Below are 22819 nucleotides of genomic sequence, written 5' to 3' on the forward strand. Positions count from 1 at the left end.
TTGCTTTCTCCTGCCTGCTCACAGCCCATCACTCAAGCCATGCCCCGAAGCTGACCTTTGGCAGAGAACAGCCAGCCTCAGAGAACGATTTCTCGCTGAAAAACCTCACCAAGGAATTTTATTAACTCTGGCAGGCCAGCAGTCACCATGTGCCACCACCACTTCCTGTCACCGCCGCCTGCCTCCACGCCCCTGAGTTTCATTAGCTTTGAGCCAGAACAGAAAGGACTGGGTGTGACCAGATTGCTTGAGCCGCTCCTGTTTCTCTCTCTCGGCCCCAAACCCACTTCTGCCGCAGGTAGAGCTGTTGGTCTGAGTCACCTGTGGACGTGTGGGATGCCTGTCTCATCTGAGCCTCATCGGTTTCCACAGCCCCACCTTCACCTCCACGCGGTCTGGCCCGAGTGATGGGCGTTTCAGGAAAGGCACTGAGGCCTCCTCTGGGAGAAGAGTGAGCATCAACTGAAAAGTCCAGCTGGATGGAGAGGAGAAGCCATGCTCTGGGCTCGGGCCGGGGACAGACACACCGTCAGGCAGTTGCTAGCTGCCTGGGGGACCTGACCATCTCCTCAGGGCCCCTCTCTGGAGACCACACAGGTTGCCAATGGTGCCTCTGAAGCAGCACAATAGACCGGAGAGTGGGGACATGTTGGGGCAAACGGTGATGGAAGATGTTTAATAGAATTACTATTAGGCCTCGAGTTAATGAATCACAACTGCAAGAAATCATGATAATCCAGCAGGCATTAGTGACAGATTAGCTTCCAAGCTGCCATAAAAGTGCCATAATGCTTACCTAACGGCATGATTAATTCTCCCAGTACATAATGGCTTTATGGAGGAAGCAGGCAACAACAGAGGCCTGACAGAAAGCCACGCCAGGATCCCCGGGGCGCCGGGGGCACCCGCACCCTGCCTGGGCCCCGTGGCTTCCCCTCTACCGGGAAGCAGCTGCCGCACTGGATTGTCGGCAGACAGGCAGCTGCTCAGGCTGGCCCCTCCCCTGGTGACTGTCCGAGGAGACCGGGAAGTCACATCACCCCAGCTCCCGAGATAGGCAACCCCTGTGACCAGCACTGGTGCCTGGAGAGCCCCATCCTGGTCCCCTGCTCAAAGGGTCAGAGATCTAGAAAGAGTACTCAACTGGGGAAGTCACCGTGACTGTCCTCACCCACTGTGTGACCTGGACAGTCACTTCACCTCTCTGGGCTCAGGCAGTCAGGCTCCGAGCCTGCATCCTTAACCACTAGACTGCCTTCCTATAATGGCATCTAAGAACTATGAATCGCTAACTTGTCTTTCAGGCATGATGCAAATCTCATATGTATTCTTTCATTTGCTGCCTCCAACAACCCTATGAAGTAGGCACCAATACGTTCACTTCACAGATAGGGAAACTGAGGCTTGGAGAGGTAAGGTAACTCCACAGTTAACCTAGCAGTAAATGTGGAGCCAGGCAACACTCCACGTTTCCTTGCTTCTCTATCAGCCGCCTTTAGCCCTAATACCACCAATTTAACCTCAAGGGAAAAGCAGCTTGTGAGACACTGAACATCATCTTTTACAATGTTCAGCTCTGATTGCCCGCCCGCTGCCCGCCCCGCCACCCCCTGGGGCAGTGGAGAATCTGAACCGAAAGACAGCCAATCTGGACTCCTCATCTCCTGTTTACCCCGACTCTAGGATCCTGTTCTGATAGTGTTACCTTGGGCACAAAACCACTCCGGGTTTCTGTTTCAGCTTCTCTTTTGGACCAAGGAAATAGTAATGTAACAGAAGAACAAGCCTGACTCCATATTGGATCTATTCCTTTAGCTCTAACCCTTGTGCTCTCTTGCCTGTGCTGAGTCATGCTGACTCTGCACTTTTTATAAAAGAATGTTGCCTATAGCCTGAAATATACAGGGTAGCCCATTCTCAAGGCTCTGACCTTTAAAGGTACAGTATAAAACTTTTCCATTCATATAGAGATTAAAAGTTGCAGGCCAGACAATAACCTTTGTCTTGTTGGAGGTTTACAGGAACATTGTGACAAGACCTAGTGGACAGCTGCAAGAACAAACGATTCCTGCACCAAAAAGTTTGTAACAACCAGCCACACCCCCTTCCCTTTTATTTTTTTATTTTTTGGAGTATAATTGCTTTACAATGTTGTGTTAGTTTCTGCTGTACTACCCAAAGCAATCTACAGATTCAGTGCAATCCCTATCAAACTACCAATGGCATTCTTCACAGAATTAGAACAAAAAATTTTACAATTTGTATGGAAACACAAAAGACCCCGAATAGCCAAGGCAATCTTGAGAAAGAAAACGGGAGCTGGAGGAATCAGGCTCCCCATCTTCAAACTATACTACAAAGCTATAGCAATCAAGACAGCGTGGTACTGGCACAAAAACAGACATATAGATCAATGGTACAGGATAGAAACCCCAGAGATAAACCCATGCACATATGGTCACCTAATTTATGACAAAGGAGGCAAGAACATACAATGGAAAAAAGACAGCCTCTTCAATAAGTGCTGCTGGGAAAACTGGACTGCTACATGTAAAAGAATGACATTAGAACACTCCCTGACACCATACACAAAAATAAACACAAAATGGATTGAAGACCTAAATGTAAGACCGGACACTATAAGAATCTTAGAGGAAAACACAGGAAAAACACTCTTTGACATAAACCACAGCAAGATCTTTTTTGACCCACCTCCTAGAGTAATGAAAATAAAACAAAAATAAACAAATGGGACCCCCTCCCTTTCAGTATAAAAGAAACCTGAATTCTAACTCAGGTGAGATGGTTCTTTGGGAGACTAGTCCCCACCTTCCCAGTCTGCTGGCTTTCCAAATAAAGTCACTCTTCCTTGCCCAACAACTTGTGTCTCGATTTATTGGCCTGTCATGTGGTGAGCAGTACGAGCTTGGACTCAGGAACTGTAGTAGTAATAGTAATAATAGGTTTCCCACCTCACAGCAAGAATGTCTTGACCCCGTAGGGCTCAGCTCTACCTTTTCACAACTCTCACTAGGGCCAGGGCCACTCTCCTGAGCACAGACTCCACTCCAGAGCCTTGCTCCGTGGTCTGCCCATCTTCCCATAAATATGGAGGCAATGAGCAGGAGGCCCAGGTCCAAAGGGAATTCACAGAGCCATGTTCATCTTCGTAATGTTGAAGAAACCCCACAGGAGGCCTGAGTCACTGCCGTGGCAGACCAACTGTTTCCGGTCTGATTAACTAGGGCTCCGTGAGAGGCACCCAGCCCTGCCTCCCAGCCCACACCGCTCAGGGATTCCCACCAAGTGGGGACCCCCCTCAGGCTGCCCCAGATACACTCGCAGAAAAGTAGACTTGCTCCTCTCCCTCCAAAGCATCAACAGGCTACAATCTTCCCCGAGGTCGATGCACCTCTTAAACTCCAAAATCACATGGCAACCATCACTCAATCAGCAAATACAGTGGACCCTTCAACAACAGGGGTTTGTACTGCGTGGGTCCACTTACACACGTATTTTGTTCAGTAGTAAATACTACAGTGCCACGTGACCTGTGCTTGGTTGAATCTGCAGATACGGAACCGCAAAAATGAAGGAACCACGGATATGGCAGGCTGACTATAAGATATACGTGGATTTTCGACTGTGCAGAGGCTCAGTGCCCTAAACTAGGAGTTATCCAAGGGTCAACTATATTTGTTTTTACGGGCACTATGGGAAAGGCCAAGAAGACTCATTTCATCCCTTTGCAGCCCTGAATCCCAAAATGGACATGAGGCTTGAAGATGTGTATCGCCAGCATTGGGTGGTTTTTCTGACAGTGACTTCATGATAGCCCATACGTCTCGTAGCTGACAGCCTAATGGGTGTCAAGTGGACCCCATCACTTTAGTTATAAAGTCACCAAATCTCAGGGCTGGAAGAGACGGCAATGATTGTTCCTCCCGGCCCCCTCCCCAAATCTACCCCCATCTGCTCTTGACTCCTCTTGAGTCAAATATATAGTTCTTATTTCAGCATGCTGAGCCCAATGAAAGCCCAATAAATATTTATTGATGGTGGTGCCTGTGATGAATTAACAGCCAAAGCTATAAAATGAAAGTTTCACACAAGCAGAGACCCTGGTGAGAAAAGAAACTGCTATGTAAAGTTTGACATTTTTCAACGTGACAAGTATTCACACACTCACACTCACACACACGGGGTGTTAGACAGAAGACCACTGCTTTCTACCAAGCCTACCCAGAAAACCCCACTGGAAAACAGGAAGTATCCCTCATATAGAATGTTCACGCCTTTGTGGCAGGCGTGTTCAGCTTCTCAGAGGCCAATCATCGCAGCCCGTCACCACGTGCTGGGCCCTGGACCCAGAGCCTCTCTTTATCTCCTTGTCAGATCCAAGAGCCAATGCAATTCTGGTCCTAGAGAAACAAAATGGTGCCACTGAGCACTCCACCGGGCATCCCAGATCAGCTAAGGTAAGTGCAGTGACGTATACATTTCTCCGGATGCTAAAAATTTAAGGAAAAAGATCCAGGACAGGAGAGGCAGCTTAAATGGGAATTTTTGACAAGACAGTGTGTGTCTAGAAGGAAATGCCATGGAGTGTGGCCATAAAGATGTCAAGAATTTTGAGGCCTGGTGGATGGAGACCAGTCATCATGCAGCCCCCATCCATCCACCCAATGTGTCCATATGCATGAACACACTGTCTTTAGGTCTATGAGCCTCACGTGGTTCCATCAGAGAACCAACGGTAGAGCACACATTTTCCCCCATCTGGCCTGCCTGGGTCCCCTCTAACTGCAGCTCCGAGGCACCAAAGCTCCCTGTCACCCACACAATCTTAATCCATTTGACTCTGAACTCAAGTTCCAGGGACTTCGCAAACCAAGCCACACAGCTACCTGGAGCGCAGTCAGAAAGGGAGTCTGCGACTCTTGAAACCAAACAAGAGAGAACCGTGTACAAGCCAATAAAGCACGTGGGCCAAAGAAAACCTCAGCCCGCTGGAAAGGAGGAAAACACAGACGACCTTGAAGAAACAAAATCCAGTTTGTGCTGAATTTATAAAGTGAGACCGTGCATGTCACTCCCTTCCTCTGAGCCTGGTCTGTGCACCGAGATTCTCTCACACTGGAGGAAGGTGGCTGTAGTGTAGCATGTGGCAGGGCCTGGGGATGGGGACAGAGCAGGAGAAGTAGGAAGGGAAAGGGCGTGAAAACTGAAGATCCCTGAAGAAAGCTGTAGAGGGAAGGGGGTCGGAGCTGCAGGGCACACTGCCCTGCCTCTTCTGGTCCTCCCGGACCCCATGCTCTTCTTCGTCTTCCAGATCTTGCTCTTTGTCCCGTCTCCGGGAACCCCCTTATTTGGACCCGCTGCTGGTGTTGACCAGGCAGCCTGGAGAAGAAGACAGAGAGGGAAGCTGTTGATGACCAGCGTTTAGCGGCATCGCCCAGTGCCAGGCCCTCTGCTAGGGAACGTCCTCCCATGGGAAGATCACAGTATGTCCATGGACAGAAGGAACACCCACAGTCCAGCTGGCAATGCCCGCTGGCCCCTTCCCAGCCCGGGCCTGTCTTCCCCAGCTGCTGAATATTGTCTCCTAATTCTGCTCTAGGTTTTGGTGTTTGTTCCTGCCCAGATGGGGAGTCTGATCTTGCCATGGCTGGTGTTTTCTGCAGAAGGGGACCTGGTACACTTTTATAGGAACCCAGTGGCTCCCTGTGGCCAGGCTCTAATGCTGTCCAGATGCAGGAAAACAGAAGGGCCATTCAAAAACAACCGAAATATCAACACACTTTGAAAGCGGTCTGTTAGCACTTGTCATAAGCACAATAAACAAAACAATGAAACCATCAGAAAGGACCGTGAGACAGTCAGGCTTTAGGAACTTGGCTTTGATGACTTAGAAAAGCAAAGAGAGGGAGCAGAACCAGTTCCCACTTGGGCCGAGGCTTGTTTGTTCTGCTTATCTGAAGGTAGCGCACGAAGGAACGATCGTCACCGTGATGAAAGGACCTAGAAGTTTCTCCCTTGCAACTGGCCTCTTTGCAGACGGGAGCTGCCTTCCACAAGCGGTCAGTTTCTGCGTTGCCTTCCACAAGCGGTCAGTTTCTGCGTTGGGTCCATAAAACTCCCATCTGTACGACACCGCGCCCATCTGCGGAAAAACCCTCGTCCCGTCTGAGTTAGCTCAGCAAACAAGTGAGCTTAGCCAACGACATCATTTGCTGGGTCTTCCCCAGGTGAGCTCCAGGAAATGAGACCTCGGCTGGTGGGGACAAAGTTGCAGATCCTCTAGAGTCAGGCTCCCAACCCCAGGGGAGTCAGAGCCAGGACCGAGGGAGGAAGAGGCTGAGAGAGAAACGTCAACCGTCCACCTGGCCCACTCCAGCCTTCCAGTCTGAGTTGTGGAGCTGGGGCCTGAGTTGTCTCCGGGTGAAATGAGGCCGCCTGCTTACCAGTTACACAAGGTTTTTTCCCACTGTCTCCGCGGCTCAGGCTTTACTTAATTCCCAAAGTGGGCGCCAGCCAACATCTATCAAATTACCTGCCAGTGATTTAAGTGAGCTTAGTTCGTTTGGGTGCAGTCCTGCATTTTGACTGTTAGTCAAGCAAAATAGGGGATTAGCCAAAGGGGGGAGGGGGAGGGATCCAACAAGCCCATCTACGGTGGGAGAGGGGGGTTGTAGAAGCAAATGAGACCTGACGGCAAGACTGAAAACCTGGGGCTCCCGAGACGCAGGCGCTGGTCCCCTGCTCAGCTGTTGTGACCCCAGATCCATCTCTTGTGACCTCCTCTCCCCGTACATACCTCCGGTCGGCCAGTCTGCTAAGCCCTGTGGGCAGATGAATCAGAAGATTCGATGCTGTTCTCCCCTCCTAGCTGGGAAAGCAAAAAATAAAAAAACAAAAACAGATGTCAGAACAAAGGAACAAAACATACATACAGCAGGAACGCTCCCATTTCTGCTCCAGACCTAAGGCCTGAAGTCCATTCTGCCATAATCCTCCTCCTCCTAAGTCAAAATGCCCAAAGTGTCTGCTGTTTTAGTCTGAATCTGGCTGTCTCTCTGGAATGGAGAATGAACCCACAACGTGTTCAGTAAGAATTCACTGAACACCTTCAATGTGCCCAGTCACTCCCTTCAACAACTTCAAACGTCTTATCAGGTGGGAATGATCTTTGAACCAAAGGCTCAACTTCTCCAGCTGCCTTGCAGCCTAGGGAGGATGCTGCCCTTAGCATCGAAGGCCCACCCCAATTCCGTGCCTAAGGCCTCCCAGCCAGATGGGGACAGAAACCCAAGAGCCAGGAGGCTTGAGCCACCTTTCCTTTGATCCGCCTCCCATGGCACAGAGGAAAGGACAAGGGGTTTTGGAGTCAGAGAAACCTGTGACTCAAGTTCCACCTTTAGCACTCCTAGCTGCCAGCCTGTGAGTAGTGACAAAATTCCTAGAACTTTGTAAGGACCAGAAGAGCTCATGCTTAGCAAAGACCAACGCACAGCCCAACACAGAGTGTGTGCAATAAATATTAGCTGCTTTATGCTCGGCTCCGCCCACATACAGCTGTCAACCCATAGACAAGTATTTGTTAGAAGCCAATTAAGCGCCCAGCACAATGGGAGTTCAAAGGATACAGATAATAAGCCAAGGTTGCTGCCTTGGGGGCGTTCCCAGGATGATGGAGAAGATGAACAGACCATTTAATAGAAAGAGAAATGGCTTCAATACAGAAACAGGGTCCTGTTATGATAGGGAGGCAATATGGTCCTTCCCAGGCTTAGACTCATCCTGCTGGGGATGCTCCTTACTGGTAAAATGACCCCGGAGCAAGTACTTAACCCCTCTAAGTCTTGGTTTCCTCATCTGGAAAATGAAGAAAATCACATCTATCTCATAGGGCTGTTGTCAGGATTAAATTAAGTTTAATTTAATTTAAATATGCCCCTTATCAGTTGTGTAATCTCACATGTAAAATGTGGATAATTGACATAACTCATAGGGATGTTCTAAGGGTTAAATTTGTTAGTACATGTAAAGCATTTAAAATAGGGTAACGTCGGGGCTTCCCTGGTGGTGCAGTGGTTGAGAGTCCGCCTGCCGGTGCAGGGGACATGGGTTTGTGCCCCAGTCTGGGAAGATTCCCCATGCCGCAGAGCGGCTGGGCCCGTGAGCCATGGCCGCTGAGCCTGCGCGTCCGGAGCCTGTGCTCCGCAACGGGAGAGGCCACAACAGTGAGAGGTCCGCGTACCGCAAAAAAAAAAAAAAAAAAATAGGGTAATGTTGTTTTTCGCTGTTATTACCCTCAAGAACGTAAGTTCCCTGAGGGAAGGATTTGAGTCTGTTTTACGCATTGATGCATTCGCAATAGAACAGGACCTGGTACATACTGCATAAATATTAGTTAATTCAGTGCTACAGGAGAACCAAGCAGAGGGGCAGATTCCACCCCAGGAAGCCTCCCTGGAGGAGGCGATACAGAATGGTGACTAGGAGTTAGCCACCCTGAGAAGGAAGGTGGGGAAGGGAATGCCTGCAGAGCACCTAGCACGGGGGGGCACCAGGCGTGAAAGGGCATCGTGTGAACAGGAAGTGCCAAGCAATCTAGTATTTGCAGAATAAAAAGGACAGGAAGAGGCAGGAGATGAGGCTCTCGCTCCCAGACCTTCCAGTGATTGATCTTAGTGGAGCCAAATATACCCAGAAAACATACCCAAGAGAAATGTGAGTATTTGAAAAAGACAGCTCCCATCAGCCCCTCCCGAGGCCTCCAAGTCCCTGGGCCAGATCCAAGAGAGCCCCAGAAAGAGCAAATGCCCTGGGGAAGGTCCCTTCACATGGGACCCTAACCCATCTGTCTGCAAGATTTCCAGCTCACTTGGAGAAGCAGGCGACCATGCCTGTGAACTCTGACCCCATCCATCCCAGCAGGGCCTGGGGAAGCATTTACATCTTCAAAGGTCCTGGTAAATGTTAGCCAACAGCCTCTCCCCACCCCCCAGTCCTCCCTCCTCCCCCTCTGGGCCACTAGGGGTCAGGGACCAGGGTCACACCTGGCCAGGCGCAGCCCAGGCCCAGATCAGTCTGGCATCTCATCCACAGACTTACTGCTGACCCCTCCCCCATACCCCTCTCCCTTCCACACCCACACTTGGGCCCAGGGCTAGGGGAGGTGCAGGGCCCCGGAGAGAGACCCCTATAAGGAAGGCCCAGGACATCTTCCAAGGGGCCTTCAGACAAATGAGGGCTTGGGCCAGCCACCCTGGAAGGAGCCCTGGGTTCTGCATTAGGGGAGGGGGCAGGATAGACCTGTAGGCAGGGGTCAGCTCCAGGGACTGCCATCAAGCAGGTTTCAGCGACCTCTCCCTGACCCCCAGAGTCCCTCTGATCTGCTCGAGGCAGGGAGGCCTGTTAACTTTTACCAGACTCCTTTGACACGGAGCACTAATAAGAAGCTGGGAGGGAGGTTCACTCAAATGTCAGAGGCTCAGCGCAGACTCCCACAGCCTCACCACCCCCTCTCCCTGGCCCTGCAGCAGCTCCCAGGCCCAGAGCAGCAGAGGGGCGCCAAGGCCCGGGGGGAGGGCAGCTTCCACACTGGCCCTTCACATGCCCCTGCATCATGACACGATGGCCTCAGCTCACAGCCTGGACTGACCATCTGACAGATGATCGTCTAAAAGTTTCCCCAAAGAGTCAGGGCCTTGCCACACGGAGCGACGACTGGAACCCGGGCCTTGGGAGCTCTGTTGAGCTGGACCACTTTGGGGATGGCCGCCCAGCCGGTGCTGACCAAATGGACCAGTAGTGAAGGAGGGCGGTACCCCCAGGCCGAGCCTCCCTGCCTTTCCCCCCTCACCTGTGCTCCAGGCCAAGGTCCCCTGCAGCTCCCACCCAGAGGGAAAGGACACTAAGTAAGGGGCAGAGGCTGGATGGTCTCCTCGGCTCCACAGGCATGAGCTGTCTGGCTTGGGAACCACTTAGCTTCCTGTGCCTCGGTTTCCCCACTTGTAAAACAGAGCGGGGAGGAGGTCTCTAAGATAACCTCCCCTTTCTGCATCCTCTGATTCCAAGTTTTCCATCCGCCTCCAGTTTCTTCCCTCCTCCCCCGCCCCTCCGGCCCTGTCACCAATCCTCCTCCAAAGCCCTGCTAGATTCTTCTGGTTTTACCCCAGACTTTATAGCCAGAGGGATGCATCTAGCCTAAGCCTTTTACTTAAAAAATGAGATGGCTGGAATGCAGACAGATGATAATTCATCTGAGTGACCTGCAGTAAGACCCCTAGAGGCACAGCCAGGCCTGGAATTTAGGTCTCCCTGGACCTTGTCCTTTATGCTGGGCCAGCTGAAGGCTCCAAATCCCCCGGGGAACACCACCTCCTCAGAGGAGACAGGCCAGAGTCTTTACCGGGTATTCGAGACCACCTGCCCACAGCCTGCCCACCGGCCGGTCCTCTTAACTGCCCCCTGATGACCCCCCTGCTCTTCAGTCAACTTACCCTCTTCCCAGCAAATCCCAGGATCCGGCCTGGCCCGGCCTCTACTCCTGAAGGCCCCATCCTACAACCCACCAAGTCCACCCTCTCCCCAGAGCTTCCTGCCCACAGGGCCCTGCCCTCCCTCCCTGACCTCCCACAGGCCACGTGTCTGAGGCACACCTGCTCACATAGCTCCTCATCCTGCTCTTGAAGGCATCACCAGCCCCCTGCCGTGGACAGTGGACCACTCTGTCTGGGAGCCACCCGTGGATCCTGGCAGCCTGGGGTTGCAGCCTGGCCCACCTCTCACTGGCCACATGGGCAAGTTACTTCACTTCCTGTGCCTCAGTCTCTTCATATGAAAAGTGGGTGTAACAGGAGCTCTGACCTCAGCCAGCCATGGTTAGGATGCCCTCTAACACATGCACATACTTAAAACCATGCCTGCATACATACACAGACAGACCTCGGGGATTCTGCGGGTTCCATTCCAGTGCAATAAAGCAAATATCCCAATAAAGTGAGTCACAGATTTTTGGTTTCCCAGTGTATATAAAAGTCATGATTACACTATACTGTAGTCTGTTAAGTGTCAATAGTATTATATCTAAGAAAACAACGCACATCCCTTAATTTTAAAATACTTGATTCCTAAAAAATGCTACCCATCCTCTGAGCCTTTAGTGAGTCACAGTGGCAACATCAAAGATCACTCAAACATAATAATGATGAAAAAGTTTGAAATATCGTGAGAATGACCAAAATGTGACACCAAGACACAAAGTGAGGCAATGCCATTGGAAAAATGGCACCAGTAGACTCGCTTGATGCAGGGTTGCCACAAACCTTCAAATTGTAAAAAAACACAGTATCTGCAAAGCACAATAAAATGAAGTGCAACCAAATGAGGTCGGCCTGTGTATATATATTTACTATGTATAATTACGTAATATATATTATGTTTCGTGTATATATTTTTCCCAGCTATAAGTTTCTCTGAATGCAAGTATAATACTGGGTTTCTCGGTAACTTCTAGAACTGTGGTGATGTGGGTCAAGGAGGCTTTCGGAAATGGATGGGTAGGTATGGAAATGGATGGCTGGTCTTGCAGGTGACTCAACATCAGGATGAGCTCCCTTGTTCTTGGAATGCCCTTTATCGGCACAGCTCCAGAACCCAGGAACAGACATTTTCTCCCCCAAACCATGAAGATTCCCCTTAAAATTCTAAATGCCACTTCCTATCTCCTGCCACCAGCAGAGTTCCTTAAATTCTCTTGGTTCATCCACTCTGCTTCCCGCTCACCTCTACAGACAAAGGGCTTGCGGGTGATTGATGGTGACAGTGACCTGCCACTGACCCTTCCAACTTGCTGCCGCCCATGAGGCCCTCTGCAGCCTGCATGGCTTTTGAAATGCAGACCTGACGGGGCTGCTGGTTTTCTTCCCCTTGTGAAGTGGAATCTTTGAAGTGGACGCCACTGGGTTCTGTCCAAACGCCTGGGCCCCCAAATCACCATCTCCAACAGCCTGTCCTGTAGACTGCCTTTGCGGGTTCAGGGCGAGAAGCTAGACAGACCTGGGTTCAAATTCCGACTCTGTCACTTTCATGCCTTTTGTTCTCCCAGGCTCCGAATCTCAGATCCCTTATTGTGAAGACAGAAGATAAGGCATGGCCCAGGGAGCTGGTGGAAGGACAGCTTGAGATAACATATAAGGCTTTTGGCCCAAGGCTGGCCTGTTGTAATTACTCAGTAAGTGATGACCATGGAGAGGAGGAGAATGATATGAATGTGAAAGTAGAGGACTGGACATGAGGACAAGCATGACTCTGTTCTTTCCTCCTTCTTCTTCTTACAATATAACCAACCTCCTCGGTCTCCATCCCTGGAATGGTCACACACACACACACACACACACACACAGGCCACATTCTATCCATGGCTTTTTTTTTTTTTTTCAGTACGCGGGCCTCTCACTGTTGTGGCCTCTCCCGTTGCGGAGCACAGGCTCCGGACGCTCAGGCTCAGCGGCCATGGCTCACGGGCCCAGCCGCTCCGCGGCATGTGGGATCTTCCCGGACCGGGGCACGAACCCATGTCCCCTGCATCTGCAGGCGGACTCTCAACCACTGTGCCACCAGGGAAACCCTATCCATGGCTTTTTCCTTAAACTTCTCCCTGCCCAGAACTTCTTGGGCTGCTCTCTGGAACAACCTAACCCCATGGACCTGTCTCCTTGCTCCTTCCCTTGGTCATCCAGGGATTTGCTGGCTGAGCTCACGTCTTCCACAGCCGAGTCACCTGAGACTTGCTGTCCTCACAAAAGAATCTGTTTCCATGAAACCACTGAGCATTTCCCCTATCACCATTTTCAAACCATTTATTTATTCATTGTCTTGAGTTTATTTGCCGAGTCCTCAAAAAATAGTTGGCAGGAGTGACTTCCTGTTACTGAACTTGGGCTCCCGGCCAAAAGGTATCAAACAGCCTGGACTTGACATGAGGCTGCAGCTGGGTCGACCACCACTTTGCAGCAACCAGAAGACCAAACGAAGCCTCAGCTGGACCCATGCCCTGCGATTTTACACAGATTTCAGTGCGAGGGGATCCATGAATAGCAGTTATTGGAGAGATGAAGCTGACGAAAGCCACAGGGCCAGTGACGGCCCTGGGAGCACGAGAAAGAGGATCAGAAATACACCAGGGTCATAGGTGCAAACTATTACATTTAGAATGGATAAACAACAAGGTCCTACTTTATAGCACAGGGAACTATACTCAATATCCTGTGATAAACCCTAATGGAAAAGGATATGAAAAAAGAATGTCTCTATGTGTATAACTGAGTCACTTTGCTGTACAGCAGAGATTGGCATAAGATTGTAAATCAATTATACTTCAGTAAAATAAATAAATAAATAAATAAATAAATAAAATAGTTTTTTTAAAAAAAGTAGAAGGAATGATGGAAATTTTTTTTAAAAAATAAAAATAAAAAAGAAATGCACCAGGATCAGAAATGCACCATCATCACAGCTCCCTTGAGGCTACTCATGGGTGTAAAACTTGAAGCGGAAAAGTAGAATAGGTGCTTGCATTTGACAGGGAAGGAGGTTTGGCTTACCTCAAAGTCCAGCTCCACAAGCCTGAAGACTCGCTTTCTCTGTCTCTCTCAGATCCTCATTCACGGGGCCTTAATGATATCCAAAAGCAGACTTCCTATGCTTTTTAAAATTTTTTTATTGAAGTGTAGTTGATTTACAATGTTGTGTTAGTTTCAGGTGTACAGCAAAGCGATTCAGTTATAAATATACATATATATATATATATATATATATATATATATATATATATATATATATCTTCTTTTTCAGATTCTTTTCCATTGTAGGTTATTACAAGATATTGAATATAGTTCCCTGTGCTATACAGTAGGACCTTGTTGTTTATCTATTTTCTATATCGTGGTTTGTATCTGCTAATCCCAAACTCCTAATTTATCCCTTCCCTCCTCTTTCCCCTTTTGTAGCCACAAGTTTCTTTTCTATGTCTGTGAGTCTGTTTCTGTTTCATAAATAAGTTCATTTGCATCGTTTTTTTTTTTTTAGATTTCACATATAAGTGATATCATATGATATTTGTCTTTCTATGTCTGATTTATTTCACTTCGTATGATCATCTCTAGGCCCATCCATGTTGCTGCAAATGGCATTATTTCACTCTTTCTTACGGCTGAGTAATATCCTATACTCTTCATTGTAAGGGAAGGCACTGGGGCAGATGAGAACCCAGGAAAAAAGAAAACTGTAAGTCTGGAATACGATCACCCTGTTTAAAGAATGTCAGTAAACACCTCTGAAAAAGAGCCTTCCCTGGAAAGGCAGTGGGGAAGGAAGAGATTTTTCCAGGCCCCAATTCCAAGGAGCTCCTTGGACAAAGAGATATCCCTGAAGGACATCCATGTGAATGGTCTCCAACCTCTGTTCTTATACCCCCAGGGTGTTCAGAGCAGTGGGCAGTGGGGACCCGAGTGGGGAGGGGTGTGCCTTGGGGGTGAAGAGTTTTAACAACTGAAACGTAGAGACAGACGAGCCTCAGAAGGACTCATCTATGCCCCCTTGAACAAAATGAACTGAGAGAAGTAGAAAGAAAGGAGGTTGGGGGAGCTTACCAAGTGGAATGAGTCGCTGAGTTAAATTACAGGGGCCTGGGAGGGATGATTAACTACCCTCATGGTTTTCTGCTTCACAGCCATATTTCAGCCCAAACCTGGGGCTTCTCGGTTACACAGCCCAACGCAGGCCGACCATTTTTTCCATTGACTGAAAACACATTCTGACTGAAAACAAACTTTGGATCCCCGAGGCTTGGCAGCCCTGGGTCCTTCTCCATATTTAATCAACGGGAAGCTAAACACTTTCAGTCTGTGATGGCTCATTTGGACGGGGTCTCGGGGCTTTTGCTTGGTGCCAGATATAATAACTCTCTGCTCTCTTTTCTAAGGCCTATTTTATAATTTTGCTGTTTTTCAATGTCAAGCCCATCTTTTGAAGAATTTTTATTGGATTTCCTGCTAGACTTCAACGAGGATTTTTCTTGCTTTGGCAGAAATATCAAGCAGAACAGGGGAAAAACTCAATCATCATCTTGGAAAGTCATGATGGTGTGTTGAGAGGGGTTGTGGGGGAAGGCCTTTGTCTGTTTGCACACAAACAGGTTTCTAGAAGGTTGGAGCCCCGGTTGCCAGCTTTGGGGGTGGAGGGGCCTCTGACTTCTGATTCGTGTGGTGGAAGTTGACAGGCAAGGTGGATGGATGTGGGAAGAGAGGGGAAATTGGGACAGGGGAAGGGGAAGAGAGGCATGAGCGCATCCAACAGGCTAAGAGGGGCGTGGGTGGGTTTCCAACTGATGTCCGTGGTGAGGCCTGGTCCCACCATACACACCCGTTCACGAGGGCTGCCGGGATGCTGAGGAATGGGACACAGCGCCCACTCGGGGCAGCAGGCAGACTCTTAACCAACAGTGCGACTCCTCGGAACTGCTAAAACCCCAAGAATGAGCAGGAAGGCTCCATCCAGAGGGTCCTGTTCTACCAGCCTCGGCAGTGAGCTCTGTACCAGCTCCAGGCAAGGTTCAGATCTTTAGTTTTTCTTCCTACTGATGACTCCCCAGAGGAAGCAGCTTGCCAGTGAGTGACAGCTTTTGTTTGCTCATATTTTCCTCTCTTCCCAGAGTCAACTTTCAGAATATACCAGGATGCTCCCTCTTACTCCTGGACTTTCTTTTAATTTCTTTTTTTTTTTTTTTTTTGGCAGTGGTGGGAAAGGGGGAGTCTCTAGAGAGTATTAACCAGAGAACAGAAGTGGTTCTTTGTCCCAGAATGAAAGCGGGAGAGAGAGCACTTTGCTTCTCTCCTTTTAGGTTGTGTTTTTTCTGTTTGAGTTTTTGACTTTTTATGATGACATGTTAAGTAAACTGAACATCACGCCTCCTCGGCCACTTCACATCTACCGCTCTTGGCTTCACAATTTACAGAATGTTTTCACATGTCTCATCTTTTTATTCCCACCACAGGGCAGTGGCCACCGTAGGGGTGAGCAACCCAGACTCACATGAGCCACGTGATTTGTCCCTGTCTTATGGGTAGTAAATAGCCAAACCAAGCTGAGCCCTTTTTTCTTCTTTGCTACAAAGTGTGTATGCTGCAGGGGGTGGGGAGGTGTGGGGCTGGCCCCCTTGAAAATGACATCTTCCTGTGCTGGGCAGAGTCCTCAGTGTAAATTTCCTGCAACGGAGGACATTGAGTGTTAAGATGTCACAGCAGTTTTTACCATATCCACAAACTATGGAACAATTTCTCTTCAGGCCAGGCTACAAGACCAGGCTTCCAGGGCATCTGAGCCATGCCTCATTCCTTCCATTGCCAGTAGGAAAAAGGACACAAAAGAACTTAGGGAGGGCTTCCCTGGTGGCGTAGTGGTTGGGAGTCCGCCTGCCGATGCAGGGGACACGGGTTCATGCCCCGGTCCGGGAAGATCCCACATGCCGCGGAGCGGCTGGGCCCGTGAGCCATGGCCGCTGAGCCTGCGCGTCCGGAGCCTGTGCTCCGCAACGGGAGAGGCCACAACAGTGAGGGGCCCGCATACTGCCAAAAAAAAAAAAAAAAAAAAGGAACTGAGGGAATACCCACTCCCGGCCCAGCACTGGGCTCGACAGTGGAGGCAGTCAGTGCAAGAAAAAAAGACTGTCCTTGTGTTTGAGGAGTTTACAGTCCAGATGAGTAGATAATTATAAACAGAATTTTATAACTGCCAAAGACCTTAGAGATCGTCCATCTAAACCCCTCAATTTCCAGTAAGGAGATGGGACAGTTCAGAGAAACGGTGAATCAACAGGGGTAAGAATAAAATAGTATTTTTTTGAAAATTTCTTAAAAGCAAACTGTATTTCCCAGGCAATAGCTGTTTTTTAAAATTGATTTTTATTGGAGTATAGTTGATTTACAATGTTGTGTTAGTTTCAGGTGAACAGCTAAGCGAATCAGTTACACATATACATACATCCACTCTTTTTTAGATTCTTTTCCCATATAGGTCATTACAGGTATCGAGTAGCATTCCCTGTGCTCTACAGTACGTCTTTGTTGTTTATTTTATTTATAGTAATGTGTTTATGTCGATCCTCCCTCCACCTTTCCCCCTTGGTAACCATAAGTTTGTTTTCTACATCTGTGACTCTATTTCTGTTTTGTAAATAGGTTCATTTGGGCCATTTTTTAAGATTCCACCTATAAGTGATATCATATGATATTTTCTTTCTCTGTCTGAATTAATTCATTCAATATGACTCTCTAGGTCCATCCATGTCACTGCAAATGGCATTATTTCATTCTTTTTTATGGCTGAGTAATATTCTACTGTGTGTGTATATACATACATATATATATGTATGTATATACACACACACCACATCTTCTTTATCCATTCCTCCGTTGATGGACATTTAGGTTGCTTATTTAATTTCATGCTGCAGAGTGCAGTGGCCACTGCATGCTGGTCAGAGAAAGTAAAGGGGTCGGAGACATGCACTAGGAGAAAATAAAACTTGATCTCGACCTGAAAGCATGTGTAGAACAGATGGATGGACGGGAAGAGAAGGGCCACAGAAACCGAAGAGAAAAGGTAAACTTGAGTCTGGTGTGTTCCCGAGACCATGAGGGGCAAGAGTTTAGACATGGGGAGAAGGGAGGAAATCAAGGCTGAACACTGGCTGAAGCCACGGAGGATCTCAAGCAGTCGGGGAGAAAGTGCACACATAGCCGGGGGAGTCACATGAAGGTCAGGGCTTCCACCCCAGCTGACCAGTAATTTTCTAAACTTTATACCCACACCTAATGACCCATCTAAACGTATCCACAGATGGCTGTGATCCCAACTGGTGCTCAACTTTGAGTCAGACTCACACTGCTGCAGGGTCCGCTTGCCCCTCAAGCCTGTCCTGCCGGGAGGGTGGGGACATCAGCCCTCCTCGTTCCCGCAGCCACCCCTTCAGTGCAAGGTCCCAGCCCCCAACTCCTCTGCTAGGTCCCAGGCCAGGGCTGGTCCGCGAGGCTCAAAAGGCAAAGAATAAAGAGGCAACGAAGAGGAAGCCCATCTCGGGACAGAAAGAACTCCTAGCTGAGGATGGGAAACTAGAGAGAAAAGCTCTCTCTCCAAGATGTCAGAGAAATGCCAAGAAAACCTGGAACAGAATTCTCTCCACAGCGCGGGGGGTGGGGGGTGGGAGGCGGGAGGCTGAAAGCTGGAAAGGGGCTGCCCCTGTGACCTGAGCATCTCCCCCCACCTTTGTTCCTTTTTTTTTTTTTTTTTTTTTTTTTTTTTGCGGTACGCGGGCCTCTCACTGCTGTGGCCTCTCCCGTTGCGGAGCACAGGCTCCGGACGCGCAAGCTCAGCAGCCATGGCTCACGGGCCCAGCCGCTCCGCGGCATGTGGGATCCTCCCGGACCGGGGCACGAACCTGTTTCCCCTGCATCGGCAGGCGGACTCCCAACCACTGCGCCACCAGGGAAGCCCCCTTTGTTCCTTTTTATGCCTCACTTTACCCATTTGAGCCTAAAAACAAGAATGCCAGCCTTCTTCCTTCTTAACAGAGACTGAGATGAGGACAAGGCAAAAGGCGAAGACCCAAAACGCTTGTGCACGTGGTTGCCGTTGCAGCTAATACTAATAATGACACAACAATGTCATTGTCACTCTGCCTCCAAACACAGAGCCTGTCTGCCCTCGCGAACAAGCCCTTTGTGCCTCCCGTAGCCCCCACGAGAAGGGGAGCACTTCCTCCTGGGGATCCCCTCAGCACCCCACCTTCTATTTTCCTCTCCTAAAGAAGCGTCCCCACTACCCTGAACTCAAGGCTCCGTGTTCCTAAAGCCCCAGAACAGCTCCTCTGACTGTCTTCCCTCCGGGGAGAAGCATCAGCCCCATTTACCCTCATTTCCCACTCAAGGACACCAGGAGTGAAACTTGCCCACCGAGCCCGGTGACAACCTCTCCCGGGGAGACCCTCCTCCACCCATTCATCAGTTCCAATCCATCCTGGGAAATTCAGACTCCACAGTCAAGTCCTTGCCCTTTGATTGTGAATACAGTAAGTCCCCTACATCTGAAGGAGTTCAGTTCCAAGAGCGCGTCCGTTAAGTCCAACAAAGTTAGCCTAGGTACCCACCTGACACAATAGGCTATATACCACTGCTTTGACACTTGCTTCCGGACATCCTGGGCTTGAAATAAAGGTACTGTACTACTGTACTCTATACAGCACTGTATAGTAAAATACACAAAAGCACAACCATTTATAGAGGATGCACGCACGTGACACTGTACGCCAGACAGGTGAACTAACACGTGATTGGACATGCGACTGCACATTTGCATCTTCGAAAGTTCGCAACTTGAAGGTTCGTATGTCAGGGACTTGCTGTAACTGCCCAGGTCGGGCCATTCCCAAACCCCATCCCCACAGCCCTGAGACGTACACGCCACGCCCCAGGGATGTGCCACTCCACTAGGTAGGGCTCTTGCCAGGTCTGAGAGGTGAGTGCCCGGGACCCTCACCTCTCCAGCCCTGTCCCACTCTGGCCTGCACTTCCATGCCCCTTGAGGTTGCCCCTGAGTCTCCCAGAGCTGCCCCCTTGCCTCTTGAGTTCACAGTCTTCCTTTCTTCCTTCCCCTGGCCCCCATCTTCACCTCCCTCCTTTGCTGTTTGAGATTAAGAAGCATGCCATGGTCGTCCATAAATTACACAGCAAGAGTAGATGACAAAAACAAAATGTAATTCAGATTAAAGTCACCCTCCAGCTGAAGTGATAGTTTCTTAACTAAACAGCAATGTTGCCCATCCACCTTGCTGGCAACTGGGCCCCTTCTTAGTCGTCTTTCTTGGGGGTGACTTAGGACCCACCTAGGCCTTCGGAGAAGATTCTCCCGTCATTTCCTCCCCATCTCTCTGGATCAAGCTGCTGGGCTTGGCACAGATGACAAGTTCCCCAAGTAATCCCTCAAAAGATTGGAGAAATGCTCCGAATGCTCCATTAAATTTATTTTCCATGCTTTAAGAGACCCAAAACTATGTCCAATAAATAAGTGTTCCCTGTGATTTACTGAAATGCTCCTCTGATTTAAAGTTATAGGGGAAAAAATATGGAGCCCCTGGGAGCCCAGGACCAGCCGTGCAAGTGAGACCAGATGTGAGATTTCTGCCCGGGGAGGGGTGGGGGAGGAGGTGGGGGGAAAAACAGCCCGACTGATGGAGGTTTGAAAGTGACAGTGTCTGAACCCCGGTTCTCGGCTTTAACATAAAAGGTCCCCAGTTGAGCATTCTTTCTTACAAAATTTATTGTGGTTGTAGTTAGAAGGGGAACCATCAAAAGAGTAATTCTGGCCCTTGTTTTGCAGAGCTCTTTTGATAAATATGATACTTAGAAATATGCCTCCCACTAGACAGAAAAGCCATATAGTTAAAATGAAGTAATCTGTCAGTAAACTCGCTAGAATCAAAGCCAAAATGAAACCTGTAACAGGAGAAGGGGAAAAAAACTCCACTTAGAAACGCTTGAGTCAAGCAGGGGAGAAGGTGGAGATTAAGAATTGTCCTTCATTCCGATATTTTTATCTACAGAGTTAAAAGCGGAGATTTATTTTTAAAGGGGGCTATTTACGTTCCAATCTTCACCAGATGGGCCTGTGTTTCTGCCTCTCTTGTGCAGGCCAGGCTCAGCAAAAACAGCTTCTCTTGTGAGCTGAAATTTACCCAAACAAAGGAGGAATAAAAACTTTGGGAAGTGAATGTAACCTTTGGAGCTGCTTGGTAAATATTGGATGTATTTCCTGCAGAGGCCCAGGTGAGCCAAAACCAAGAAACAAACAGGAAGGAGCAGAAACAGCCAGTGTTCAGACTAAACCATATATGAATATATATTATACACATACCGCACGTGTGTGTGCGCACACACATGCGCTGATTCCCAAAGAGCCAGAAAGCTTAGGCTACAAAACATCCCAGTGGGGATACGACATCATCAACGGGTTGTCCCAATCCTCTCCTCCATCTAATAAATCACCTGTTTGAAAAATGCCTTTTTCATGGTTAGGGATGAAAATTATAGGGGGTAATTCCCCTGGTGAAATTACCCCCAAAGTGTTTCTTACTCTTTCTTCCTCTGTACCTGGAACCAAAAGAAACTCAACCCCGTGCCCTCCAGGCTCTCAGGTGAGCTGCTTTGGAATCTCAGACTTCCCAAGCCTTCCAGAGCAACCAGGCCAGCACAGGAAAAAGCTCACCTCACTGCTCAGGGCGCTGAGCTGGTCAGCTTCCCCAGAGCCTCACCCCGGGAAAAGCCTCCTTTGTTGTGTCTGCTTCCCCATTCCTGTCCCCAGAACAATGCCTGATACAGCCATCCCAAGAGTATCAGAAGTCTCCATCACTTCCCTGCCATGACAGGAGGCAGGAAGACTTCCCTGCTGTCAGTCTTGCGTTCCACATACACCCAAACTGTAGGACAAAAAGATTAAGACCCCGGGCTTCCCTGGTGGTGCAGTGGTTGGGGGTCTGCCTGCCGATGCGGGGTGCGCAGGTTCGTGCCCCGGGGGGGGTCCCACGTGCTGCAGAGTGGGTGGGCCCGTGGGCCATGGCCGCTGGGCCTGCGCGTCTGGAGCCTGTGCTCCGCAATGGGAGAGGCCACAGCAGTGAGAGGCCCGCGGACCGCAAAAAAAAAAAAAAAAAGTTTAAGACCCAAGGTGTATATATATACACAGCCTCGGACAAATTACAGTATTCACATTCTCCCATTCCCTCCCTCCACGAGTACTTGTACTACAGTGAAATGTGCCTAAAATGGACCTGGGGAAGGAGAGGAGAGAGCAGAAGCATCTGGAAGGGATCTTAGACATCTGAGGAATTCACATCACACCCTGGCTCTGCCATCAGGCATCTGTACGACCTGAGCCCTGTGGCTTCTCCTCCCAGAAATCTGTCCCTTTACCTCTTTGGTGAAGGGTTGAACCACACGACCTGCCATCCTCGGACTCCCAGGGGCAGCTCCTTTCTCGTGGCCCCAAAGGCGCCCTTCCTCCACGGCACCCGTGCCGGTCCAGGCAGAGCTGGAGGGTGTGGGGTATGAGAAACACCTGTGTTTACACTGTACAATCTGCAGTTTACTGTCATAAAATCATTTAATACAGTTATAATTTTTTTGGCAAAGAGTTGTGTTTATGGTGAAGCAAGACAGAGAGGGAATGATTGACTACAACTGATTAAAACGATAAATCAAAAACAAAGGCGGGAGGACGCAGGGAGCCCAAAGCCACAGGCAAATCCAATTTAAGTCTCCGGTTCTGGGCCTTTGTGGGAACAATTCTGTCTGATGAGGAGCCAGCCCTGGAGGTACGGGCCCGGGGCTCGGGGTGGGCAGGATGGAGGCGCAGACTCAACAGGGTAGAAAAAGAAGGAAATGGTTTTACGAGAAGTAGTTTTACAAGAACTGGTTTCCTTGGGCCTCCATCTTCAAAAAGGACTTGGAGGTAGGACCTGGGAATAAAGGGCTGTGTGTGCATGTGCGTGTGCGTCTGTGTGTGTGGGGGGTGTGTGTGTGCATGTGTGTGTCTGTGTGTGTCTAGGTAGAATAATCTCAGCCAGAACTAGAAGGATTTTCCAGAATCAGAACCATCCCTCAAAGACAGTACCTGAAACCCCACCACCAGCAAGGATGTCATGAGACTGCAAACGCTCTGACCTTGCAAACATGACATCCTTCGGCAACTGAGGGCCCACTGC

At 49.3% G+C, this 22819-nt stretch overlaps 1 protein-coding gene and 1 pseudogene across 1 annotated transcript in view; both read left to right on the plus strand.

Moving 5' to 3' along the window:
* Positions 1-22819, plus strand: part of ERLIN2 (ER lipid raft associated 2) — a 333405-nt gene that overhangs the window by 130286 nt on the left and 180300 nt on the right. The window lies entirely within an intron of this gene.
* The window catches only part of LOC132481186 (eukaryotic translation initiation factor 2 subunit 3, X-linked-like), a 115541-nt pseudogene continuing 93557 nt past the window's right edge, over positions 836-22819 (plus strand).

This window comes from Mesoplodon densirostris, chromosome 20 (genome assembly GCF_025265405.1).
Source record: "Mesoplodon densirostris isolate mMesDen1 chromosome 20, mMesDen1 primary haplotype, whole genome shotgun sequence".
Classification (NCBI taxonomy): domain Eukaryota; kingdom Metazoa; phylum Chordata; class Mammalia; order Artiodactyla; family Ziphiidae; genus Mesoplodon; species Mesoplodon densirostris.